Source organism: Podarcis bocagei (assembly GCF_964188305.1).
Source record: "Podarcis bocagei genome assembly, chromosome: 7".
Lineage (NCBI taxonomy): Eukaryota > Metazoa > Chordata > Lepidosauria > Squamata > Lacertidae > Podarcis > Podarcis bocagei.
In genome coordinates this window covers 52,836,359-52,859,371 of record NC_138132.1, presented here as the reverse complement: position 1 = coordinate 52,859,371, position 23,013 = coordinate 52,836,359, and the positions used below count along the sequence as shown (strand labels likewise).

The 23,013-nt window shown below is 40.1% G+C and overlaps 2 protein-coding genes across 4 annotated transcripts in view; one reads left to right on the top strand and one right to left on the bottom strand.

Annotated features, from left to right (window-relative positions):
• ANKRD11 (ankyrin repeat domain containing 11) overlaps positions 1-23,013 on the top strand; it is a 203,999-nt gene that overhangs the window by 13,800 nt on the left and 167,186 nt on the right. For all 3 annotated transcript variants that reach the window (XM_081201094.1, XM_081201092.1, XM_081201093.1), the window contains exon 2: positions 10,232-10,311. The gene's annotated coding sequence lies outside the window, so the exon portion shown is untranslated. The remainder of the gene's footprint in view (positions 1-10,231; positions 10,312-23,013) is intronic.
• LOC308590873 (tigger transposable element-derived protein 1-like) overlaps positions 19,467-23,013 on the bottom strand; it is a 56,474-nt gene continuing 52,927 nt past the window's right edge. Inside the window, exon 2 of the mRNA XM_081201207.1 lies at positions 19,467-19,539. The gene's annotated coding sequence lies outside the window, so the exon portion shown is untranslated. The remainder of the gene's footprint in view (positions 19,540-23,013) is intronic.

Below are 23,013 nucleotides of genomic sequence, written 5' to 3'. Positions count from 1 at the left end.
GGTTTACTCTGTTTTAATGTGAATTTAGTTCTTTTTGAAATATTTTTTATGAGTGTATGTTTTATTTGGTTCAAATTTTTTTGGGTAAATTGCTCCGGGAGAATTTTGAAATTTAAGAGCAGGGTAAATCTAAACAAATAATTAGAAACTGTTATGCTCACATTTACTTGTTGCTGATCTCAGCAAAATGGTTGATGAGTAGTTTGAATAAATGACCTTGCTATAGGTTTCTGCCTGTCTGACTTGTCAGTGTAATTGACATACCTGGTCTACTGTTGTTATTATTATTATTTTTTGTGGAATTCTTGATTATTTAAACAGGCACTAACTACCCTGTAAGCAGGAGACATTCAAAGTGCAAGTCCTTAAACAATGAAAACAATGTCTTGTTCCAGCCAATTCCAGAATTCTCAGTATCTTAATATATAATTCAAAGCCATATGTTCTCCTAGGAAGCAAGTTACAAACCTATTCACCAGCCATTGTCTACAGAAGTGAAAACTGCAGTCTTAGAATATCCAAATGCCAAATTTTAAATTGCCTTTTTTTTTAAAAAAAGCAACAACTTGGTGTATTGCAGGTGCAAATGGTTTTATTTTCTTTATTTTTGTTACTTTAAGGGTGTCTGCACCAAATGGAGGCAAACAACTGTGGTAAATAAGTCTTGGCAATTATTGTAGTTAATTATTATTTTTCACTGACATTGTACATCGGGGCATTTCATCAAAAGCTGTACTGCAAATGTTCCTGCATTTTGCATGTATTGTCATGGAGTGTAATTTTCACTTAACTGTAGTTTGCTTTTATATATTTTTCCCCTGGTTGTCATGGAAACTCAGTCCAGTGTTGCACTGGCTGCTAACAAGTGCTAGGTTACGTTGCCTTTTATAATGGAGCTGTGTTAGTCATGCTGCAGTTTTTCAGCGATGGAACCCCGTTTGGAGATGTACTTCATAAAATTATAACATGATTGCAGCATTTTGAGCATCTTTCAGAATGTAAATATTGGATATTTTATGAACAGTTTCTTTTGTTACAAGAGTTGGGTGCCTAAACTGGCTGTTGGAATCTTCACAGCATCTTTTCATGATAGGGTTTGAAATCTTCTATATTATATTCATGATATCAAATAGCTTGATTAGTAGTATTTTCTTCCTGTGTCATGGAGCTCTGGTGGAAGATGTTAATGTTGTGATGTTAATATTCTGGTGGAAGATGTTAATGTTCTTCCTTGTGTTCGTATAACTTCCTTAGTTTTTTGTTAAAAATACACTGTCAAACTTGGAATATATTTAACTTTAGGGCCATTGAGGTGTTTTTTGTTTTTGTTTTTTTTAGCAATGGAGTTCTTATGCAAAATAAATCAAACTGAAAACTGCATGTTCTTTTAGAGTGACAGAACAGATCTTGTCTTCGCTTGCTAGTACAGAAGGGCAAATCATGGCCCACAGTACTAAATCAAAGCACAAAATACAGGCAGGCAAATTGTTCTGCGTGATGGGCCACTTTGCAGAATGTGGGTTGCTTCATATTGTGAATCTGCATATGCTGTTGTTGTGATGCGAGACCATTAGTAATGGATGAGGCCTGTAGATCATGGGTAGGCAAACTAAGGCCCGGGGGCTGGATTCAGCCCAATCACCTTCTAAATCTGGCTCGCGGACAGTCTGGGAATCAGTGTGTTTTTACATGAGTAGAATGTGTCCTTATATTTAAAATGCATCTGTGGGTTCTTTGTGGGGCATAGGAATTCATTCATTTCCCTCCCAAAAATATAGTCCGCCCCCCCAAGGTCTGAGGGACAGTGGACCGGCCCCCTGCTGAAAAGGTTTGCTGACCCCTGCTGTAGATAGTTTTCAGCCTTTCAGCTAGCCTATGAAAGACCAAGAGTCCTGGTAACTTACCGTATTTTTTGCTCTATAAGACTCACTTTTTCCCTCCTAAAAAGTAAGGGGAAATGTGTGTGCGTCTTATGGAGCGAATGCCGGCTGCGCAGCTATCACAGAAGCCAGAACAGCAAGAGGGATTGCTGCTTTCGCTGCGCAGCAATCCCCCTTGCTGTTCTGGCTTCTGAGATTCAGAATATTTTTTTCTTGTTTTCCTCCTCCAAAAGCTAGGTGCGTCTTATGGTCTGGTGCGTCTTATAGGACGAAAAATACGGTAATACCTTTGGTACTCAAAATTGATTTAGTTCTTGAGGATATTTTATAGACTCAGAGAATAAGATATTGAAAAATAACACAAATATTGCACAAATCTGTTAATAAAAACTGTCTTCATGTATTCAAGTTTGTCTGCTTAGTCATGTGAGCTGGAAACTTTTTTTTAAAAAAAACAAAGATTTCAAGGATTTTTCATGAAGCTGTGGGCTGCACAAATATCTCAGCATGTGGTTTGTGGGCCTTACATTGCTTGCTGATGGAGCACAGTCTGTTCTAATTCAACATTTTCTTTTAGCCTTAGACATGATCTAAGATGAGCAAAGGACAGCTTGTGTAATTCTCCAGAACTGTAAATGTACACAATACAAGAAAGCTATGTATAGAAAAAAGCAGTTCAATCCTGCCTAAATCATGTGAACATAGACTCTAAAATCTCCTTTCAGGTTATTCTCAGTGCTAAGATTTGCTCTTTGCAAGTTCCACCTCAGCTAATTGTTAAGGAATTTTTCAAAGTGCATTGCATAGTTTTTAGGAAAGAACAAATATATTATGTACCTTAGGTGTGTGTGGTTATAACAAACTAAAACAAGTTGTGTTTGTCTTTAATTTCGAGCATCTGTTTTGTTTCAGTTTTTTATATTAAAAGGAAAGAGGATGATATTTAGGATTGGGATAGTAGAAATTAAAAAAAAACATTGCATGAATAGCTTTCTTGAATGTCATGTGCTTCATGTTATTGTGTAGACTTCCAAAATCATGTTATTTTTCTTGCTGAAAAATAGTCTGAACAGATAAAAGTAGGATCCAGCATGTATCTTCTGTGTATCCAAGTATTTCCACATGCATTCATTGGGAATGAATACTCTGGATCCCCCCATTTGAATATGGCTGATTCATTGTGCTGGAAGCTATTACAAAGCATTTCCCTAAAATTTCTGGTGTGCTTATTTGATTGACTACAGGCTGCAGTGAAAAAGGGGAGGCCTCTGTAGTGCAAAAATGGGTAGAAGCATAGAGCAATATTTTCACACCTCTTTGCATCCTGCACATTAGCAGTAAGCCTCAATTGTGGAAATGGTGGGGGGACGACGACAAGAAAGTCAGAAGTCTGAGTTTCATTCTGAAGGGACTGTGTTCATGAAGAAGCCTGTTCATGTGTGGAGCTGAACATGAAATATATGAGTGGCTGATACCAACTACTGTAGGATCTGGGGAAGTAAGTATTATTATCTGCATTTTTGAAGGCAGAGCCTTTAACACTGGGTTGGCGAAATGTGACCTTCTAGATGTTGCTGGGAGGAAAAAAAAACCATCATCACTGACTTGACCATCCTAGTTGGGGCTGATGGAGATAGGAGTCTGACAACATCTGGAGGGCCACAGGTTCCCCACCTCCACTTTAACTAATGGTTAAAACAAGCCAGATATAAATGGGTTTTTGCAGCTTTTTTGTGTGTAAAGAAATAAGATTATTATTTATTTATAGCATTTTATACTTCTCATTAGCAATAGGATTTTAGGTCAATGTACAGTTTTTAAACCATAAAATACACAAATACTGCATAAACATAGAATCAAAGATAATGTAAAACAACAGTAGTGCCAAGGTTTAAAAAGGGCTTTGACATGTTTGCTTTTCTGATTCCCTTTTAGACCTTGGGCACTGCTGAAAAGCTTTAGAAAATAAAAGCCTCACAAAATAAAAAGGGTATTTACCTGGTGCTTAAAAACACTCAACACAGACACCAGTTGAGGGCATTCCACAACCAGGACACCTCCACTGACAATGCTTTACCCAAAGCAATTGTTAACCCCACCACATTTGGGGGGGCATTAATGCATTGGTGTCCAGTATTGTGAGCCAAGGATACCCATGTAAAACCAAAACAAATGGCTATTGTAAAGTGATATATGTCTTATTGGTCTAAATATGTCATTTGCTAAAGTGATACCTTATGTACCACTGAGGTAGATTAGATGCTATCTTAATTTGTATTGCATTGTCAGGGTCAGCTCAGCAGAGATACACCAAGCAAATGTTAATTTTTACTAGCTGGCTTTAGACGAATAACTGCTAGCTTCTAAGTATTTGACGTATAGGCTTGTAGGGATGTGAAGAACTGAAAGGGGTAGACAATACATATATTGTCAAAAACATTCTCTGAGCTCCTTAAATCAGGATTCATACTCTTTAGGTACTTAGCTTCTTTCAGTTTTCTCTTTACATGCATATATCAACATGAATAAATGTAGGTATGCTTACCCATAAAGTTCAGAGGCAGCCTTTTGAGCTTGACCAAAGATAATCCGTGGGTGGCGCTGTGGGTAAAACCTCAGCGCCTAGGACTTGCCGATCGCATGGTTGGCAGTTTGAATCCTCGCGGCGGGGTGAGCTCCCGTCATTCGGTCCCAGCTCCTGCCCACCTAGCAGTTCGAAAGCACCCTTAAGTGCAAGTAGATAAATAGGTACCGCTTTATAGCGGGAAGGTAAACGGCGTTTCCGTGTGCTGCTCTGGTGCCGGTTCGCCAGAGCAGCTTTGTCACGCTGGCCACATGACCCGGAATTGTCTGCGGACAGCGCTGGCTCCCGGCCTCTAGAGTGAGATGAGCGCACAACCCTAGAGTCTGTCAAGACTGGCCCGTACGGGCAGGGGTACCTTTACCTTTACCTTAAAGATAATCCAGTGTGCAGAAGCTGGATGGAGAGTGGGGGAAGTAAGTTCCAGTTTTCATGATATTTTTTTTTTTAGAAAGCTAGAGTTGTATTAAACAAATATTACTTTCCGTACATGTTTTCAGTCTTCTTTTAGGGATTGACACATTGTGGTCCAGCCTACCTTCTAGTAATTTAATGAAAAATGTCATAATTATCAGATAGAGAAGTTACCTGCAGTATCTTAGGCAAATCTAATAATTGAATAATTTTAGTTTAAATTGGGGGTGGCTAACTGGCAGATGTTTATGAACTACAATTCTGATCACCCCCAGAATCTGTGGTTAATTGTCAGGGATGATAGGATTATATTCCTGTGGAAGGGAGACTAAAAATTAACAACAAAGGTGGGCTCTGTAAGATATTTACTCTGCAAAGTAAAGTAAACACCTAGGTGTTTCCTTGCGCTGCTCTGGTTCGCCAGAAGCGGCTTAGTCATGCTGGCCACATGACCCGGAAGCTGTCTGTGGACAAACGCCTCACCTATAGTGTGCAACCCCAGAGTCATTCGCGACTGAACCTAATGGTCAGGGATACCTTTACCTTTATCACCTAGGGTTGTTTTTTTTTAAAAGATCTTGTTGCCCTTTCTACATGTTTTGTTTATTTAAGATACTTGTTTGGACTGCTTATATTTATTTGTTTATATTGAGATTAATCAAATAATCTTATCCTTGATGTCAGCTGGTGATTTTTTGTTTGTTTTGATTTTTAAAAGATTACTATTATTATTTTTCTTATATTAGCAGACAACCTTTTTTAGAATTGTAGGAGTTATAGTGCAACAATGTCTAGAGGGAACCAGGTTTGCCACCCCTGCATTTAATGGCATGCTTCTCAGTAAAAGTTGCATGTTCTGTAAACTCTCCCTCTTATCCAGGGTACCCCACTCAGGATTATTTTTTTTTAAGCTGCCAGTAGTTCTTTTTAGCTGAATACAACTCCTGTATTAGAGTAACTGACTATTCAGTTGGTCAGCAGGCTGAAATGAGTCATCTTGAGGGATCTGGTTTTGGCTAGAATTTTGCTAAAACAACCACAAAACACTGTTTACATCTGACAAGAACTTGTTTCTAATAAAAGGAAATTACACACAATTTCATATACAATATAGGTTTGTTTTCGGTTTCCAGACAAAAAGGGAGGTAAAGCCCTATTTACAGTGTACTATAAATCCAGCACATTTATGTGCTGCAAATGTGGCTGGAATAGTCCAATATCCCATCAACTGTGGTGTTGGTGACATCTCGCTTTCTGTTAGCTTCTGTTATACTAGAAGTAGGGATTGGCACAAGGGTTTCAGATGGCTGGGGCATTAATTTTTCAGTAGCATGAGCCTATTTACTTAGGATTCCCTAATCATTTATTGCTAATAGTATATAAAGGACTGTGCCTGTGCAAGAAAAGCTGTCAGTCTGTTTGAAACCAAAACCTAGCCTCTAAGATATTCTGTGCTATAGCTGCAGTTTTCCTTTTCATTTGAAGTTCAGTATTTTTCAGGGTGCTGCTTGGATGTCAGCAATGCAAAATCTCAGAATTAAGAATTGGAGGAACAACACCAGAAATATATCAGTGTGAGCAGACCAGGGTGGAAAATAATGAATACACATAAGTGCTTGGTACTAATCAGTGGATGAAATACACTGTGATTGTTGGGTGCACACACTAAAGCAGGCTTCCTTAACCTCGCCCCTCCAGATGTTTTTGGCCTACAACTCCCATGATCCCTAGGTAGCAGGACCATTGGTCTGAGATGGTGGGAATTGTGGTCTCAAAACATCTGGAGGGCCGAGGTTGAGGAAGCCTGCACTAACGTAAATGAAAATAAACTTCTTGAGTTGTGGCATTTTTTTAAAAAGATCAACATTGTTCTGCAACAATTTGTTCTTTAAAAGGAATAAGGTAGAATTTTCAGATGGCCCAGTGTTTTTGCCAAATAGAACCTCTATGAAGGCTTCCATGTACATTTCACTGAAAGATTATAAGAGTATCAGTTGTTATAAAGATAATTTTCAGAAGTGTTAGATTCCCCCCCCCCATTTTTTGACACATTCTAAGATTATACTTCTGTTCAACATAAAATGCATATTGTTTCCTTTCTCTTTCCTAACTTCTGGAATAGACATCGGAATTAGCTTTTTAGACACTTAAGTACCCAACTAAAATATTTATTTATTACACTGCTATCCCGCCTTTCCTTCAAGAGGGTCATACGTAGTTCTCCATCTTCCCATTTTACCACAACAATCCTGTGAGGTATGCTAGGCTGAGAAGTAGTGACTGGGCCAAGGTCACGCAGTAAGCTTCATGGCTGAATGGGAATTTAAACCCTGGTCTCTCAGGTCCCAATCCAATCCTCTAACTACTGTAGTATAGTGACTGGAGTGTTGAACCTGAATTGGGAAATGAGGATTAAAATTCTTCAATGATGAAGCACTGTAGATTGCTTCAGGCCATATTTCTGTCTAAATTGCTTAGCAGGATTGTGAGGATAAAATGGGATAGCCTTTTGAACTTCTTGGAGGCATGGCAAGATACAAATACGATAATCAAGGATGCAGGATACTAATATTTTCTACATAATCATCATCATCATCATCATCATCATTATTATTATTATTATTATTATTATTATTATTATTATTACCACCCCACCCACCCGTCTGGGTTTCCCCAGCCACTCTGGGCAGCTTACAGCATATAAAGTTTGCAAGCTTCTACAGTCTTTCCCATAAAAATAGGCCCAATAAAATGTATCACTTTACTTGCTTTGTTTCTTCTTTGTATTACATGCAGCTTCCATTCTGTTTAGCATTGCAAAAGATCCCTATGGCAGAAATAGAAGTGTAACATGAGAGAGGCATTGTGCTTTGTCTTTTTTTTTTAAGTGCTCTCTTGAAAACTAATCAGTCCTCCTTTGCTTTTCATTTCAACACTCCCTCCCCATCTGTTCTTTACTTTTACCTAGTTCCCTGGAAGTTCATGTACCACCTGCCTCCTAAATTTGCCCTTCTTTTCCAGTTACTTGTCTCCAGACTATATGCTTCTTTTTCATGTTGTTCCTCCTTTTTGATGTTCATGGTTATGTGTTTAAGATTGCTAGTCTGGCTTCACTCTTCTAGCTGACATAGGTGCTATGCACATAAATATTAAAATGTGTTTTCAGGTCATTGTATTAAACTAAAACCAGTTCTGGCTCGGATGTGTGGTTAACTCCATTGCTTAGGAGCATTATGTTAACAGAGCAGGAAATCCTTTGGGTTTTTCTCAGTAGAGAAGGCTTGGTACTGCCATAAAAGGAGGGGTTGTTTGTTTTGTTTTTTGGTATATGAAGGTTCCTTTCCAAAGAAAGAATAGTCAGCCTTGCCTTCATGATTAAATAAGTAGCTCATATTTATGTACATGAAATCTTAAGTAGCAATGCATACATTTCATTTTTTAGTTCAGCCCCTGGAGTTCTTATATGACTTAATTTTAGCAAACATTGGTGGTTGACTAAGCTGGGATACTAGTATTAAAGACTGCTCACCATCTGCTTCAGCATTTTTGAACATGTCAGAGGTTCTCTCCAAATGGAATGTTCTGTACTTGGCTAGGCCTCCTGCTGTCTGGATTGGTTTGTCATGCATTGTAGCACACTGGTTCATTTTCCTAGTTCAGTTCTGGCTTTTATTATATTTGAAGTCATTTTTATATGTCTATATAGAGGTATCGCTATAAAGCAGGCCTGTCCAACTGGTTGATCGCAATCTACTGGTCGATCACGGGCTTTCCCTGGTCGATCCTAAAAAAAACCCCTCAACAACTGTGGTCTCTCCCCCTAAAAAAAAAACGCTCAACAACTTTGGTGAAGCCTCCCTCAAAAAAGCTCAACAACTCTGGTCAATCCAATGGGAAGATCACTGCCAGTTTATTTATAGTGGGAGTAGATCACAGTCTCTTGGAAGGTGGACACCCCTGCTATAAAATATTGCTATATATTCAGGTATTGTAGCACAGTTTTTTAAATCCACAATTAAAAGACAGCTCATCCTTTACAAGACCAAAGAGCGTTTTTGGCCGGCCTGGTATGGAGACAGTATAATCCTCTCCTTTTGAATGAGTTAGTACTCTTCAAAGTGCTCTCTACAACTTATATTTTCACAATGACGCAGTAATGCTAGTTTGTAATTGAGGCTAATTTTTTAAAGGCCAATGTTCAATGACCACTCAGATATAGGTCTCTGAAGCCCTAGCCTAACACTCCTATTACTCAGTACCCCACAACTTCCAAAAGAGGTTTATGCATGGGACCCAGGTATTTATAGGGCCAGGCGTGCTAAGCTTCAGCTGTAGAACTGCATCATGCATCTGGTTACAGTTTGATGACGATTGTTGCATTACTTTGCTCAAATTTAAATAGCCTTGCCACCTTTTGTTTTTCTACTAGAGATTGGTGATTTTTATTGTAGTTGCCTAGTGCTGTCTTTTATAGGTTAGCCTTGACTTCTTTTACTTAAGAACAGCTGGCTTCACTGCAATTATGAGTCACAGTTTGCTTGTTCTGGAATTATAATAGCAAGCACCAGATATCTTATTCTTATGGTAGTGTTAGCTATAAAAAAATATGAAGGTGATACTTAAAAAGGAAGGATATATTTTATTGGTGAATATTAGCTTTGCTAATGTTTATGTAAATGCTAGCATGGGATAGTTATATGATACAATTGCCAGTAAATTTCACGAGCTCTTACCTGTACGGTACTTACAGCATATTGTTATTACTTTTGTATTTAAACCAGGACAAGAAGTAAATAGTTTGATTTTAAAGTAGTATTTTTTTTCTGAGGGAGCAAACCTGTGCTACTCTCTTTCTTTGTGAATGTATTCTTTCTATTCTCTTGTCTTGAAAAAAATTCAGTTTCTAAGAGTAACCAGAATGATTAGTAAATAAGTTATGTAGTTATGTGAATCCCAGGTTATCTTGATCAAGTAGGTCTCTATAAGTGTAAGTGCAAATTCAGTGGCTAAGATTCCACCCCTCCCTGAAACCTACCAAAGACCAGATATCTTTTCTTCTCATTTTATTCTGGCTTTCTGAAAAGATTTTGTCAAAATTTATTTCAATATTTTCTATGTATGTGACTCTGAAAATAGATTATTTTTTAAGAGGGCTGAAAGGAAAATCCCAGTTGCACAAGTAGAACATCACAGTACTATCACCCAGTGGACTGTTGAAGTAGCAAAGCACATTGGGAATAGAATTCAACAAGATATTTTTATGAGGTGTAATAATTTTAGCATGCTTCCCCCCCCCCCCGAAGCTTGCATTGTGAGTCTTTATATTTATGTAAGATATTTTTTGTTTGTCTTTCAGAATACAGAGCTTCTTTGGAGACATCTCTTTGTTGGATTTTATCCATGTCCTGCTAACCACTACTTTCAGCTATGGAATCGGTAACTATTTTATTGCTTTACCCCCCCAGCACCCCCCCTTCAGTGGAATAGCTTTTGTAATAGTGAATACAAAAACAAAATATGACTATGAATCGTGATAGTGATTTTTCATTTATTATTCTTAAAATGTAAATATTTAATAGGTTTTGATAAGAGTAGTGTTAGAATTGGTTTTGTAGTGCAGATAAAATGTCTTCAGCTTATTAAGAAACTAGTTTTAGTTGTAGTGCAATGTATAGCAGCATCACAAATAAGGCCTGAGGGTGAACTTCCCTGCAGTACCTGACAAAGGTTTTGTAGGGAAATTACAAATACAGGCTATGGCTTTCATTTTATCATCACCAAGACATATATTGGGTAAGTTATCATCTCAGGGAAACTTTCTGATTTAGATGCTTGGATAAAGCAGCACTGTGGCATTTTTTCTCTGCAAAGACACTGTTGAATCAGCAGCCAAGGACTTATAAACTACCATAAAACCTGCCTTGCAATTAGGCACTTGGCTGGTTACCTGTGGCAAGCAACAACTATAAGCTGACAATCCTATTACAGTACATGCAAGTTCTCTACAAATTCACTTGCATGCAACACAAGGGAAGAAGGGGAAATGATTGGAGTCACTATTCTTAGAAGTAAAATTTGTAGAGCATTTTCAGTGTGATTAAACAAGGTTTATATAACAGCGGTGACCAAGCAAAAAGAGTAGTCTAGTTGTGGGCCATTCTACAAGACCTGCCTCCTGTGTCCACTCATACAGCTCTCCCTCTCATCCAGATTGAATCTGTCAAAGCTTATACATACCACACACCCCATGGTGCTAACAGAGACCCAGCGGTGAGAGGCAAACTTAGTTTTTTGTTCCTGAAAGGAAAAGGTCTTTCCCTACTTCTGGAGGATGGAGAGAAATGTCAGATATTTGGGGATTGTTTCCTTATTGTAGGTGAGAAGATTCATACTGAATAATGTTCTCTCTTAAGGACTTTTTCTAGGGTAGTTTTTACCAAAAAGAGATAATTAGTGAATGTGATCTAGTATTTAACTTGACATTATCAGGGTGAAATGTAATCAGTTAACAAGAGTAATGTTTGAACTTGGTGATTAAGTTTCTAATTAAAAGAGGATTCATTAAAATCAAGTCTGGACTTGGTTTGAGCTTTAAAAAATTCTGCACCTTCAGATGCACCCAAACTCTGTATAAGAGTGTGCTAAAAATATGTGCTGCAGGTTTTTGTCACTGCTGACAACTTTCTGAAGCCTGTCAGTGGAGCACCTGTCTCAGCAATGACATTGAGATGCATCTTCTGATGTGGGTCTCATGTCAGTTAACAAAACATTGGAAAAGACTGGGATAAAAAGCTGTTTCCTTAGCTTTGATGAGGTAGCAGCAACAGTAGCTTCTTGCCTATTTTGTAATTAGTATGATACAATGCACCCATGGTCGATTGCAGACTCCTGTTGAAGTCCCTTCTTCGAGAGTAATGAGAGAGGTAAAACCTGCTTCTTGGCAGATGGTGTAACTGAGTGTCCTAGTAGTGCATACCAGTGTCCATCACTGCCATTTAGGACAGTCGGTGAGATGGGCCCTTTTAGGGTATTCCGTTATTAATTGTTGCTGACTTGCAGTTTGTTCACATTAGATTATTGTTTTTAATGTTTGTGTGTTTATTTTATAAGTATTAATCCTCTGGAGAGCAAAGAAGAAAAATTGGTAGAATGTTGTTTTTGTGTGGAACAACTAACATACACACTTGGAATAGTAATTAAAACCTGAATTCTTTAGATAGAATTATTTAATATCTCACATTTTACACAAAAAGGTTTCTGCTCATTCTGCTCACAAGAGACCTGGAGAGCAGAATATTGCTGCTGCAGAGCTTAAAGGTGTATTAATTTTGTCACTTGTGTCATCACCATACCTGTGCACGTGTAGGTAATTTTCCTTACTGCAGGGGCCTTAATGAGATTGTCTTAAAAGTGGTGATTGGAGCATAAATTTTAATTTGTCATGTTGAAATTAGGTGTGCATTCTTCCCTTCCAGTATTGAATACCCAATAAGTAACAGTGCTAATTTCCACCTGCCACTGATGAATCATAAGGGCTTATTTGCCCAGAGTGATGATTTTGTTGGTATATAGAAATTAAGAATGTTTTCAAATTCTTGGAAAGCTTACTGAGTACTTGCATATTCTTGAGTTGGGGCAAAGTGCAAGACTGTCCAGTGAATTGGATGTGTGGTACTTGATTTGCAGAATTCTTCATGGCCAAGCTATTGCAGAATCTGTGACCAACAATATGATGGCTGTGTGTTAGTGCTGGGATTTCTGTGAAAGAATATGTTCTAATGAAGCTGGAGTTGTGGCAGTTTTATGTTCTTTGGTGACATCTATGCAGTTATTTCCACGCAATGTTAGTGTCTGAAGTGTATATAGGCTTCTCCTTAGCATTCTTTCTTGTAATAAAAATTGGGTCATGTGTAAATTAAGGGAAAGTGGAATAATAAAAAAAATGCAGCGCAGCCAAATCACTGTATACCACACGTATACCACACTAATGAATATGCTCTGTGTATGTATTATTTTCTTGTTGAAAAGCATTTAGGCTTCCAATGTTTATGTACTGTTGAGTTTCTTGAAGAAGCATGATAATCCGGTGCCTTTCTTTAGCACAGAATTCTAGTGTAAGCTGGCAGCTGGTTAAACTCTCAATACTCACATTTTTCATTACAGAAATTGACAGATCAAGACTTTTGAGCAGAAGTGAGATTGTGATGGTTTTGGAAGTAGTATTTCACAGAGTTCATAATGAATATGTAGGTGTCTAGGGAAGCTTTTAATATCTGAAGGACTATTGTATTTTAATCTTTTGTTGGAATCTGCCCAGAGTGGCTGGGCATAAATAAATTGTTGTTGTTGTTGTTGTTGTTGTTGTTGTTGTTGTTTTGTTAAAAGGATGAATATGGTGGGGCTGCTAAGCAGAATTGTTTTTCCAAGCTTGAATCTTGCCTTGTTCTGACCTTCTGAGAAGAACGCTATTGTGAAGCTGAGCTAGATAGTAAAAATGCAGTTTCAACACATGCTTTAAGAATTGAATTGTCTTCGGAAAAGTCACATTTTACAATGAAGATAGAATTGCTTAGACAAAATGGGGCCAGATCTTGGTATTCATTTAACTCAGGTCTTTTCCATTAGTGGCACTTCAGCTTGGATGCATTCACTTTTAAATATTTACTGATTCTTGACTGCATAGGGAAAGGATTTGTAAAATCAGGATCTGTCACAACCTTGAGTTAGATTTCACTCTCCTTTCCTGAATACATTTTTAGATGTAGCATAAGGTAACAAAAATGTTTCGTTAATGCAAGTTTTAATGACGAGTGAACCTTTGCAACCTAATCACTTTTAACTGTAAATTCAACATCCTTGAAACCAGTGTTAGAAATCCAGCCATATAAGCTTGGCATCAAATGGCTCTTTAAACCAAAGTTACAGTCTCCAAAATGGAATGTCCAGTTGCCATTTTGGGGCAAGACGGCTCTAAAGTCTTATTTTTCAAATGATGGACAGACTGTGATTGATACTCAGTTAAACATCTGGCTAGTTCAGATGACAGCCATGAGCTAGGTTAAGAGCTTTGAGAACTTGAAAAGTCTCAGGGACAGTCCACATATATCTTGGCCTATTCCGACCTCTTTTTCTTAATGGTGACTGCTCCTGCTCAAGCTGCACAGAAGTAGCATTTTGGTTCCAGAAATTCATTATGATTGTGAAGCTAATTCTACATGATGTGGTATTAGCATGTGAAAAACAGTCCAGATCCAATCAACTGCAGGCATGCAGCTCCAAATGGTGGAGATGCCAGGCGCCACCCTGGCGCGCAGGCATCTTCACTTGGTTGCAAGTGAACGAAAGCCAGGTGTAAAATGTGCATGATGCCTGGCTAATTTTGAACACTGCTCAAGACCAAATACTTCAAAATGTCTATTTGGAAAACATGTGAAAAGACAAAAGTAAGGTGACCTTGGAGAATTGGATAACTGCAGTAGGCAGATATTGTGAACAGGAAGAGGAGACATGGGAGCAGGTTTTAAATGTCTCTCTTCGTATTGGCTTCTCTCTCTGTTAGTATGTCCTGGGTGGGTGGAAAGAGCGGGTTTTCTTTTGCCTTCAAAGACTTTGTGTGAAGGGATGAGGGTTGGAGCTAGAGATGAATTCTCTGGAAGATGATAGCAGTACATATATTGCCTCTAGAATACTTTCATATTTAGACTTGGGCCTGGAAGCTCACTTCTGTGGAGTAACTCCGGTCTACCCACTTGGCAGGCATGCACTACCCCAGATAATATGGGAAGAGGCCAATAAGTTGAATGTAGCTTTCATACTCTTTGTGCTTTGTCTTCCACTGGGCATTAGTGAGATTTACTTGTTTAAATTTTATGTATTTTTGAGGTTTTTCTGTAATTGTATTTTTTGCGACTATATTTGTTAGGGACACTGCCAGAGAATGTATATGAGTGGCCTATCCAATGGTCAGAATCCTGTGTTCACTGTTGACTTTAAATATTGTTACCAGAATATGTGAAACTTTCTTTTTCTAGTCTGTGGTAGTATAGCTTCTTATCTTTGCCAAAGGGAAATACTTGTATTATATACTCCTCAAAATATTTGGAAAAACTATCTCAAATTTGGGGAGCAAACTTGCTATAAGTTGCTTCAGTGGGTAGGACTTGAGCTAAAATTCAAATTCAAATAGGATTCAAATTGGAAGAAAAAGGGTTTAAACTAAACATTAGGAAGTACAAGCTGATCAGCAATGGAACAGATTGCCATGGAAGCTGGTGTACTTACCTTCAGTAGAGGTTTTTAGGCAGAGGCTGGATGGCCTCCCCATCATGGAAGTTGTAGTAGTGGATTTTCAGCATTGGTAGGAGTTGGCGTAGATGGCATTTGATATTCCTTCCAACTTTCATTCTCTGCAATTTTTAAAATGAAGCTTTTAGGTATGTCTACAGACATGGATGAACATTTGTAGCTGATAAAACATTCTGGAAATCCGAGAGAAGCTGTGGCCAGGTTGGGATTTGGTGCTGCCCCAATGGACAATAGGCAACATTGTAAGCTTTAAGCTGCTTGTCTTAGCTTAACTTTACTCCTCCTTTATTCACTCCCCCCCCTTGCCTCTCAGAAAGCAGTCATTTCTTCCTGACGCCTGTTGTTCACCTTTCAGGCTGGTCATTTCCTTGTTTCTTTTACCACCTGTTGATTTGCCATCTGTGTTTAGTCTTATCTTTGGTTCTTCTCTTCAGTGCTCCTTCTGCCTCTGTGGTGGTTTCGTTCATTTTTGCTGCCTTTTAAGCCATTAGTTCCTTTTACAGTATTTGCAGTCCTTTTCCTTGGTAGAGCATCTTTCCAAGGTAAAAGTGACTGCTTAAAAAATCCTATACATAGGATCTAGTCACTGTAAAAATAATAAATATGGAGGAGTGTGTGTAAACTAAACAAAAACATAAATGCATTTACTATCCTTATCTAAGGATGGTGCATGTGGCTGTGGTATGACATAGCAGTTGTATTCAGGGGGAAGACTGATGTCCTATGAAGGCATGGAATGCAGCAACTGTGCCAATGCTAAACAGGCATTGTCTGAATGGAAAATTGTTGGGGGTGTCTCATGTACAGTCTCCTGAGTTTCGTGGAAGAAAAACTGAGTGGACCATAATGTGCTTCTCACAAAACATTTATTGTTATATATTCTCATAACATATGGACACACAAAAGTGGCTCATGAGGCCTTGGTGATGTTGTTGTTTCCAGATGTAAACATGTTTCCTCCTTGTCCTTTACTATTACATAAGCTATTGAGGAGAGCGTGGACATGGTGCACGAGCACTTTATTGCTCAGAGGCAGATCAAATGACAATTTTTGGAAGAGATGTTCAGTCATATAGTCAGGGGGAGACAGCCTGTAAATAGTTATATGGAGTGGTATATGTGTCTGATGAACAGGTATGAGAAGGGAAAGTCCAAATGGCCTTTGGTTGGTTGAAATATTGAGGAACTCAAATTGATTCCTTCCGCTAAATTAACAGTCACTGCATTGGTGTTACAGTGTTACTGCATTGGATCTATTTTTGATGTGAAATTCCTTCTATGGTATAATCCTGTTCTTCTTTAGAACGAAGTCCCACCGAGTTAGAAGGGTTTACTCCACAGTAAATGTGTTTAGCATTGCAGCCTTAGTTTTCTGGTCCACAAATGTCATTCTCTGTTACATAGACCCCTCAAATGCTTGATGCAATAAGATGTTGCTAAGTTTGGAATGTAAATTATGTGAAAATGGCTCTTAAATTTTGCTTGCTGAATGCCAGATGAAGTGACAGCCATTTCTGTCATTATTACATGAATATATTCAGGTTGCTGAGTTCATTAAGAAACACTATGCAGTCCTTCATTCAATGTGTGTGTAAATAAAGGAATTTTTGAATTGAAATTTGATTTTAAAGGGCCCATCTAACACTTCCAGTACTGGAATTAGGAGCAGCACCAGCACCCATAATTGTGTTGCTTATAACAAACAGAGGTAGACATGTTATTTCTGATGTCTAGGGATGAAGTGAACTTAGAAAAGAACTGGATAAAATAATTCTAAATATGGCCATTCACATATTGCTGTAGGCTTATTTCTTGCGTTTCATCTTTTTATGATGATGAAAAGGCATAAACCTTGCATACTGTGCTTTCCAAGCTGAGCACACCACAGAGGATGACTTGATTAAAATCATATGTGACAAGTTAACATTTTAATGACTAATGCTGCTATGGATCTTGGGAGTGGATCAGCTAATTTTAGTTTCTCTCTCCAGAGGCAGAGCTAGAAAATGGAAGAGTCATTTGGGGCCACTATTCCCAATCCTGCATGGTGGAACAATCAGAGTTGCATTTCCTTTTTCTGCAGCATTCTTTTCCTACCTTCTTTCAAATAGCAAAATGATGGGTGAGACTGTTATGTTTTCAGCCTAGAGGGGAAGCTGCCCATTACAGTGGTGCCTCGCAAGACGAAATTAATTCGTTCCGCGAGTTTTTTCGTCTAGCGAATTTTTCGTCTTGCGAAGCACGGTTTCCCATAGGAATGCATTGAAATTCAATTAATGCATTCCTATGTTCAAAAAAAGTCCAAACAAAGCCAAATTTGGTACAACAAGAGTTTATTAACTGCTCTTTAAAGTCACACATACTTTAAAGAGCATTTCAAAAATTGAAGGAACAATAAATTAAGTTTCTAAACATGACAGAAAAACATTTTAAAAAATCAACAAAGTGTACTGTACATACATTTTCCAAGACTCTGGGGGACCACTCGAAGAAGGTTCCTCTTCCACTCTTTGCTTCTTGCTCAGGAACCTGTCCATGGCCTGCTGCTTCACCCGCCTTTTCAGCAGCTCCCTGAGAGGCAACATGACCGTCGTATCAAAAGTGTTCGCTTGGTCATGTGCCACGTGCTTGTTCGGGTGGTGCCGCTCTGCAAAAGCCTGCACCTCCTTCCACTTCTGGCAAATGTCCCTCAGTTCTTTGGAGGACAGCCGTTCCTCAGTTGCTTCCTCCTCTTCCAGCCAGGCCTGCTCCTGCGCAACCTCTGCCTGCAGTTCAACCAGCTCCTGGGTGGTCAGTTCATGGTCATGCTCCTCCACCAGTTCGCTGACGTCCTCCTCTGTGACCTCCAGGCCCATGGTCCTCCCCAAGGCAACAATGTCCTGCACCACTGTTGACTCTGGTTCATCAGAGTCACTTGGTGCCACACAGTCCGGCCACAGGCTGCGCCAAGCGCAATTCAAATTTCTCTGGCTGATCCTGTTCCAGGCCGTGGTGATCATCTTCAAGCAGGTGACGATGTCGAAGTGGTCCTTCCAGAATTCCCGCAGGGTGATGGTGGTGCAATCAGTCACCTCAAAGCATCGCCTGAAAAGCTCCTTGGTGTAGAGTTTTTTGAAATTGGCGATGACCTGCTGATCCATTGGCTGGAGCAGTGGCGTGGTGTTAGGCGGCAGGAACATGATGTTGATGAAGCTGAACTCCTCCAACAAGTCCACCTCAAGGCCTTTAGGATGAGCAGGAGCATTGTCCATCAGAAGCAAAGCCTTCAGCGGCAGGTCGTTGTCCAGCAGGTACTGTTTGACAGCAGGGCCAAAAGCAAGGTTGACCCAGTCCACAAACAGCACACGTGTGACCCAAGCCTTGCTGTTGGATCGCCACATGACACTCAGCCGCTCCTTGTCAACCTTGTGTTTCTTGAAGGCCCGTGGGTTCTCCGAGTGGTACACCAGCAGGGGCTTGATCTTCAGGTCGCCGCTTGCGTTGGCACAGAAGAGCAGGGTCAGACGGTCCTTCATGGGCTTGTCGCCAGGCAACTTGGCCTCCTCCTGTGTGATGAAAGTCCTTTTGGGCATCCTCTTCCAAAACAGCCCGGTCTCGTCGCAGTTGAAGACCTGCTGTGGAACGTAGCCCTCCGTCTTCACAACCTCCAGGAACTCCGCTGCAAAGTCTTCAGCCGCAGGAACATCAGAACTGGCAGCCTCTCCATACCTGACCACGCTGTGGATTCCAGATCTTGCCTTGAACTGGTCAAACCAGCCTCTGCTTGCCTTGAAGACTTCTGGCTCGCCTGAGGTTCCTGGCTGTTCCCGGATGAGGTCTGCGTGCAAGGCCTTGGCTTTCTCACAAATGACGGCCTCAGTCACTGTGTCCCCTGCACGCTGCTTCTCTTCTATCCAGATGAGGAGCAACTTCTCGACCTCCTCCAGAACAGCTGGGCGGTTCTTCACGATCCTGGTGACTCCCTTGGCTGCATCAGTCGCAAGGATCTTCTCCCTCATCTTCAGGATGGTCCCGATGGTCGATGGGTTCCTGCCGTACTCCCTGGCGAGGTCCGTCACACGCATTCCACTGTCGTGCTTCCAGATGATCTCCTTCTTCATTTCCAGCGTCACCTTCTCCTTCTTCCTCTCGCCGGCCTCTGCAGCAGCAGCAGCAGTCTTCTTGGGTCCCATGGCAGCACAGCTCTTACCTTCGTAAACTCAGAAAAAGGAAAAAAAAAAAAAACAGCAATTCAAACCCAGAACCAAGTCCTTGAATTCCAAACACCCAACCCAAAATCCAAAACCCCCCCAAAAAGTTTTAAAAGTTTAACTTACGAAATGGCTGCAAATCACCAAAGTCTTCAAAATCCTCAAATGGCTGCAAAAGAAGTTTTGGAAAAGCTATAAAAATCACCAAAGTCTTCAAAAACCTCAACTGTTCCCCCAGCCACCCACCCAGCACACAGAAATTGCAAACCCCTCCCCAACTGTTGCAAACCCCTCCCCAACTGTTCCCCCAGCCACCCAGCACACAGAAATTCAAACCCAGAATTTTTTTTCAAAAAAACCCAACATGGTCCAATGGTCACAGAAAACCATAAAAATGCAGAAAAAACCACGCAAGCTCCCAGATTCTTGCAAACCCCTCCTCAGCTGTTCCCCCAGCCACCTAGCACATAGAAATTCAAACCCAGAATTTTTTTCAAAAAAACAACATGGCCCAATGGTCACAGAAAATCATAAAAATGCAGAAAAAAACCACACAAGCTCCCAGATTCTTGCAAACCTCTCCCCAACACCAAGTCCTTGAATTCTAAACACCCCAACCCAAAATCCAACCCCCCCAAAAAAAGTTTTAAAAGTTTAACTTACCAAACAGCTGCCAAAGAAGTTTTGGAAAAGCTTCAAAAATTCAGCAAACTCTTTAAAAAGCTCAAAAAGGCCACCACACCGTGTGCAATGTGTTGCTCCTCGAAGTCTAGTCGCAACTGCACCTCTTCAAGCAATGCACCCTGGGAATTTCCCCATAGGGAAATTCGTCTTGCGAAAAAACTCTTTCGTCTTGAGAGGCGTTCGTCTTGCGGGGCACCACTGTACCTCTGTGTTGCAAATTTAACGCTCAGCCAACCTATCCATTGGTAGTTCGTAGTTTCAGATCAGTGATAGGGAATCTTTGGTCCATGAGCCTAATTGGCCCTCCAGGACTTCTCATTTGTCCCACAAGGCTGTTTTGGCCAAGCCACACTCACCTACCCTACATATAATGACATGTATGATGTATGACAGATAACAGACCAATTCTCAGCCAGTCGGTGTTTGTCACCAACAGTGATCACCTCACATGATTGCCAATTGTTGCCTAAATACATAGAATTGCGGGGGGGGGGGTAGGTGAGGTTTGGCTACATCAAATGATCTATGCCATAGGAGAGGGGCCACTATGTCCAAAAGATAAAAGGAAGAAAAGAAATCAGGGAGAGGAGTAGGAGATGACAAGCATGAAAAAGGAAGGGACCTGTCTTCCAGTAGTGCGACACTTGGAGGCAGAATGCAGAGGCCAGCTGAGCTAGAACCTGAAACCGAGGAGGAGGAGGAGGAGGAGGAGGAGGAGGAGAAGAAGAAGAAGAAGACAAACAAGTGCCTGGTTGGAAAGAAGCAAAAGCAACCATATATTCCTAGGGCATAGGCGAGTGACTGGCACATCCGTGAACCATTTATAGGGGGAAAGGGAAATGTATGGCTCCATGGTTCGTAAGCATACTCACTAACCCACATAGGTTAAGTTTTGTTTGCAGCTAACAGGTGGATTCTTCGTTACTACCAGTGTAAGTAAGTATGGGATCCTTTGATATTTACCCCAGTGAGCCCTATTGAGACAGATGAGAACAAACTTTTGTGAAATAAAGACTTGGAAGTTTTGGGACACTTTAGTTGGCATAGGTCTCCTCAACATGACTACACCTGCATTTCAGATCCCATTGACTTTTGCTTAATCTTGTGTGGTTAGGTTAACATGGTAATTGTTCAAAGTTATTTAACCATTCTGCTTATTCTCTGGCAGTGATAAACTTATTACTGCAGTCTTGCAAGAAGTAGACTTGCTCTTTGTGTTGTACAAAGAGAATAAAATCCATTTGTTGTACTTAGTCTTTTTTTTTTTTTACCTCATTCTTGCAGTCTTGCCAATATCCTGTATTTGTTTTTCACAGGAAAGCTTTTAACTTTTCCTTAATGCAAGTTGAGTTGTGATAGCTTCTGCTTGTTTTAATGTTTTGCTGTTGTAGCACAAGGCAAATATGCTCAGGCACTAAAGCTAATTTTTCAGTTAGTGAAAATGTTACTTTTCTCTACTTTTTGGAATGTTACTTTGAATTAGATCAAGGGTTTTGTTGGACTTTGTTGATGCTCAGTTTGAAGTGAGAGTGCATTTTAGAACACAAAGCACTGTGCCAAGACTATGCATTACAGGAGAAGATGAGCAGTGACAGGGAAACTTGGCTGCCATTACTGGCCTCTTCAATGAAGAGTCTCTGATAAGTTTTCAAGGTACTCCAGGGCTGCCCTGAATGCAGTTTGGAAATCAGCAATTTAAATTTAGTGTAATGTGATGGTTATTCTAGTGGGTTGCCACCTTACTCAAACCAGATTGAGGCCAGTGCTCCATTTTCTAATTTATATCTTCTTAATAAACACTGAAAGCTTGATATTTTTCTTATGTGATATGAAGCTGTATGAGTGTTTGCAGAGGATTGTGCTTGAGCAGATGCTTATTGGTAAATAATATACTTCTGACAAAACCAGTGGGTGGGTGGTGTTGTATAGATTTATAAATCTATCCACGGAAATCAAGGTCTGAGGGACAGTGGACAGTGCTGAAAGTTTGCTGACCCCTGCATTAGTGGTAACAAAATGTTGATTGCTTTTACAACTCTTGGAGCAGCTTTGGAAGGAAGGGGATTAGTATATTTAGGTAGAGGATTTTAGTGTAAACTTTTAAAAAGTAACATCTGGAATGTTTGCTTTTTGTTCAGTCATTTTCAAATTGAAATCCAAATCAGAAATGTTTTAAATAAAAGTTGCTTCCAAATTTAATTTTTATTTGCTGCATCATTACTTTGTGCTGCTTTGGTGGCTTCCTCACTGGAATGCAGCTGCACTGCAGTAAGGGAAGCTGTGATTTATATACGTTATGCCTTTTGTTGCTGTTTCAATAACTACATCATCATGTTTTGTCTGAAAACACTATACAACACCGAGAATGCTCTTACGCGTGTTTGAGGCCAAGCAACAGGATTAAAAACAGAGCGTTGATGGAAAAAGTAGGGCACCGAGTTGAGTGTAATGAGAACCTGGAATTCTGGCAACATGTTCACAGAGTGCTGTAAAATAATGTAATATGACTGGAACTATTTTCCATTCACACCCAAAGGTCTTTAGGGAATCTTAGTAGAGTTAGTAAGCACAATGTGTTTGGCTTCAGTTAAGATATTGGTTTTTTGGTAATACTTGATCACTTAGCTTTTGATTGAAGGTAAAACTGAAGTGGTTATTTTACAAAGACAGTTTGCAAACTTTTCTGCCTAGGAGTCAGGTGCTTGTACAGGGCCATCTTAAGCATATCTGGCGCTGTGGTGCAAAGATTCCTCCGGCACACCCCCCTTTCCCAGAGTTGTTGACCTTTTCCTAACCCTCTGCAGGGATCGCTCTCCTCCAGCGGAGGCTTGGGAAGGAAGCTACACGCCCGTCAGCCATATGGTTGATGGGCCACAGCTGGAGGGCATGCAGGGAAAGGGGAGGCCGCTGCTAGCGCAGCTCCCCAACTCACTGGAGCGCCACTTAGAGGCCAGCACCC